Source organism: Gracilinanus agilis, chromosome 1 (genome assembly GCF_016433145.1).
Source record: "Gracilinanus agilis isolate LMUSP501 chromosome 1, AgileGrace, whole genome shotgun sequence".
In the NCBI taxonomy this organism is placed as follows: domain Eukaryota; kingdom Metazoa; phylum Chordata; class Mammalia; order Didelphimorphia; family Didelphidae; genus Gracilinanus; species Gracilinanus agilis.
The window spans coordinates 225,894,937-225,900,155 of record NC_058130.1 but is presented as its reverse complement, the minus strand read 5'-3'; positions in this window follow the sequence as shown (position 1 = coordinate 225,900,155).

Genomic DNA, 5,219 nt, shown 5'->3' with positions numbered 1-5,219 from the left:
TACACAGAGACTGATATACTGTGGTAAAATTGAATGTAATGGACCTCTGTACCAGCAGCAATACAATGACCCAGGACAATTCTGAGGGATTTATGGTAAAGATGCTACCCACATTCAGAGGAAGGACTGCAGGAGAGGAAACATATAAGAAAAACAACTGCTTGAACGCATGGGTTGGGGTGGACGTGATTGAGGGTGTGGACTCGAAACTACCACACCAATGCAACTACCAACAATTTGGAAATTGGTCTTGATCAAGGACACATGACAAAATTAGTGGAAATGCGCATCGGCCATGGGTGGGGGGAGTCCGGGGGGGTGGGGTGAAGGGGATAAGAGGAGTATGAATCAGGCAACCATGTTAAAAATGTATATTAATAAATGTTAAAAAAAATAAAAAAAAAGGCTCAGGAGAAAGAAAACTCAAAGGTCTTGAACACAAACAGATACATTAACAAGGAAAACATTTAATAGCAGAAGGAACTATGGCCTCCAGATATAGGAAATGAATTCAGATGCTGAAAAAAAAAAGGAAAATAATCTAACACCTGATGAGATAGAAAAAAAAAAAACCTGTAGAATGTGAGAACACAGAACTACAACACAGTGTTCCTAATGATTCAAATAAAAAATGAGAAATGTACAGGTTATATTTTTAAAAATGGGCAAAATAGGAAAACTGGATTCTGCTATGGTGAGTCTCACTAAAGAAACAGAAGAGAGAATAATTGAATGGGAACGCAAATATACAGATGTGAAGGACAACCTAGAAAAAAAGAAGCCAAAAAAATTCAAATAAAACATGCTCATTATGTAAGCAAAACATGTTGATCTTGAAGACAGCAGTCATAGAAATAACCTAAGTATCAAAGGTCTCATAGGAAGCACATGATAGGACAAAAATTCTTAATATCATAATGTAGAAAATAATAGAACTGCCCAGAATTTCTGAACATGGAAAATTAAATACCATCTAAAATAATTCATAGATCACCTCCAGAAAAAAATTCAAGACTCTAAATTCCAAGATGCAAAATGGTTAAATCGAACAAATCAATTCAGTAACAGTAAGTTCTATAAACAATTAGAAGAAAGACTTTCAAATACAAAAGAAAGGAAATTTAAATAACATCAAACTCCTGCACTCACAAGAAAACATAAAAGGAAATGGAATAATGTGTCCCAAAAAGCAATGAAACTCAGGATGCAGCCCAAAATGAGACTCTCTGTAAATCTAAGCTTAAATGTAAATTTAAAATAGATGGGTACTCAATAATAGACATTTAAAATATTTTTAGGAAAAAACTCAGAACTTATTTGCCTCTCAAATACCCTCAACAATAGAAATACAGAAGGAATGAATAAACACAGCAGCTAAGGATGACAATAGCAAAAGATTGACAGCAGAAAAACCAGTAAAAGATTTCTAAATGTACACAAGAAGACATGATGAAGGTGGAAGTAAAAGTGAATCAGCAGACCCCTGGCATTATGGACCAAAACTGTCAACACCCTGTCAACAAGTGATTCAATGTTTTGTAAGGTGAGTACAAGCTATATTAAAACTAAAGATTAGCAATGAAGGGAAGATAGTCCTCATCATCAAAAAAAAAAAAAAAAAAGAGCCTGGAGAGGGGTGCTTGAGGAAGAAGGAAGAAGGATTGAAAAGAGGCTAGGGAGGAAAGAGGTCTTTCTTTGGTGGTAGAAGGGGGCTTCACTGATTGGTGCTTCTCTGAAGCAAGAGAGGCTGTCTCTGAAGGGAGTCGGAGATTTTGCACTGGGTGTGGTGTAGAGGATTTTTTGCTACAACAGTCCATTTGGTCTGTCTTGGAGTGGGGAGATGGATCTCCTACAGGCAACTGGCACTTGGGAAAGTGGGAGAACATGGATCCGGAAAGGATATTTTGAGGTGAATGGGAAAGAAAAAGTAACCAGAATACAGTACAGATCAATGGTGGGTTACCTAATGAGGGATGAAGTTAGAAAAGAGCTCTACCACCAGGCAGTATTCTTACTGACACTTACAATTGCCATTATTCTAGGAATGAGGGATAACAGAAAGGGGAATCCATGAGGCAAACTTTACCGGGTCAGCAGTAGAAGAAACCAGTTAAAAGGTAGAGCTTAAAATGTATACTTGGGAGTTTTGAGTGCATGAGGAATTCAGAGAAAAGAGAGACCAGAGAAATTATAGGGGTCATGAATCAGAGAATGAGAGCATAGAGTAGAGGGAAAGAAAGGATGGCTGAAGAAGAAAGCAAAGAAAGAGGAACAAAAAAATGAAATTTAAAGAAACAAATGAATAAAACTAGTTAAAGGGGAAGAGAGAAATGAAGAGTCTACTTGACTAATTGAGAGATCAAAGGGAGGGGGGAAAGAATTATATAACTATATAAAAGTAAGGGGAAAAAAGGAACTAATAAGCAAAACTCCAAAGGGAAAAGGGGAACAAATGAGAAGAGGGAATCAGAGATGAGGGGAAGCAGGCCAATGAAAATAGGACCACTTCAAAAAAGATTAAGGGTCATAGTGCTATATTTACAATAGAAGAAGAAGGAGAAATTATAACCAAAAAAATGAAATAATAGAGATGGAAGAAAATATTTTTAATTGAAAAATTTTATATAATTAATTTAGAATATTTTTCCATGGTTACATGATTCATGTTCTTCCCCTCCCCACTGCCGCCCCCATAGCCAACACACAATTCCACTGGGTTTTGCATGTATCATTGATTAAGACCTATTTCCATATTATTGATAATTGCACTAGGATGATTATATAGAGTCTACATTCCCAATCATATCCCCATCAGCCCATGTGTTCAAGCAATTATTTTTCTTCTGTATTTCTACTCCCACAGTTCTTCCTCTGACTGTGGATAGTGTTCTTTCTCATAAGTCTCTCAGAATTGTCCTGGATCATTGCATTGCTGCTAGTAGAGAAGTCCATTCCATTTGATTATATCACAGTGTGTCAGTCTCTGTGTATAATGTCCTTCTGGCTCTGCTCCTTTCACTCTGCATCAGTTCCTGGAGGTCATTCCAGTTCACATGGAATTCCTCCAGCTACATACTATTTAGCACAATAGTATTTCATCACCATCAGATACCACAGTTTGTTCAGCCATTCCACAATTGAAGGGCATTCCCTCATTTTCCAATTTTTTTGCCACCACAAAGTGTGCAGCTATAAATATTTTTTTCCCTATGATCTCTTTGGGGAATAAACCCAGCAGTGATATGGCTGGATCAAAGGGCAGACAGTCTTTTAAAGTCCTTTGGGCATAGTGATGGAAGAAAATATTAACTGAACTCATAACTTTAAATGTGAATGGATTGAACAATCTAATTTAAAAAGTGACAGATTGGAATAGAAAACAAAACTATATTTTTTTGCCTACAAGAAACACACTTAAAAAACAAAGACTTGCACAAAATAAAACTGAGGAGATAGAGAAAATTTTACTATGCATCAGGTGAATCCAAAAAAGCAGGAGTTGCTACCATGTTACCTAATAAAGCAAAATAAAACAAAAAATAAAGATTTCCATCAGATCTCAGTCATGTCTGACTCTTTATGAACCTGTTTGGGGTTTTCTTGACAAAGATATTAGAATGGCTTGCCATTTTCTCCACCAGTTCATTTTATAGATGAGGAAACTGAATTAAACAGAGTTAGGTGACTCGCCCAAAGTCATATAACTAGTATCTAAGGCCTAATTTGAATGCAGGAAAATGAGTTTTCTTGTCTCCAGGCCCTGGACTCTGTCCACTGTGCCACCTCACTCCCCAAAGATGGCTGTAACTACTGCCAATCTGAGTTTTTTCCGCAGGGTTGTAATTAGTTATTTTGCCCTAGGGTAGTAAAATTTAGAGTGTTGCCACCACTTGTATCACTTCAGCAAGCAGAAAGAACTGACTTCAGCAATTCATTACTCCTGATGATGTGTTCCATGATTTTGGAAAACATATAGCCATCTTCGGTAGCCAAACACAAAGAACTAGAGGGAAAATGTCCTAGAAATGGTTAAGAAAAATGTGATAAATTGCAATAATTCAGGCAGTCCACGCTTGCATGAGTAAAGAGAAAAAAATGAAAATGATTGTGAAGCATACAAATGAGTTATCACATCCAATAATGTTCCAATTATAAAACACTTATTGATAGAAAACGACCACATCCTTTACACTGAGTAATTTGTTGGTAATATTAGATTCAGAATAAAATTGGACTTAAAAACATGAGGTTTTTTTAAACCAGCTTCCTGTTACTTGGTACCATTACTAGTAGTCATTTTTAAAAATCATTTTAAAAATAATTATCTCAAGGTTGCCTTGAATGCAAAACTGCAAAAAGTCTGAAATCTGTTAAGTAGGTAATTTCTACGTTCCCTTCTGCCTTGAAAATTCTCTGAATCCTCATCTCACATAAGTAGAAGAGAGCAGGGAAACCCAAGAATAACACATTTTAAGCTCTGTTTGAAGATAGGGACAGAACTGTGATTTCCCTCTATCCTAACCCTTGTTTTGTCCTTTTTTTCAGATACATCTGGATTACAAAGGAAATTGAATCCACATGTTTCTGATTCCCTGCCACTGAACTCATCTTATTGAGTTTTGTTAGTTATTTGATGTCTCAGAGTTCTTTGGAACTTTTTCCTTTTCTTCTCTCTGTCTCCCTATCTCTCTCTGTCTCTGTCTCTGTCTTCCTGTCTCAGTCTGTCTCCCTGTCTCTCTCTCTCTGTCTCTCTATCTCTCTGTTTCTCCATCTGTCTCTGTCTCCCTCTGTCTCTCTGTCTCTGTCTCTGTCTCCCTGTCTCAGTCTGTCTCCCTGTCTCTCTCTATCTCTTTATCTTTCTGTTTCTCTGTCTGTCTCTGTCTCCCTCTCTCTCTCTGTCTCTCTGTGTCTCTTCATCTCTGTCTGTCTCTGTCTCTGTCTCTGTCTCTGTCTCTCTCTCTGTCTTTCCCCCCTTTTTCTGTCTCTCTCTTTTTCTTTTTAATGACACATTTGCTCAGAGACTAAAGTTTAGTGTGCGCTGACCAAAAAATGCAACCTTCCACCAGGGGAGTCCTCAGGCTCAGCCCTATGTCCCAAGCCCACACTGCAGCAAAGGGTTCTCAAGCTAGCCAGCTGGGGCCCATTGCCCCATCCTCTACTATTTCAAAAACAAAACAAAAACTTGATTTTCTTCCTGCCCTGCAAATTCTCTAGCAGCC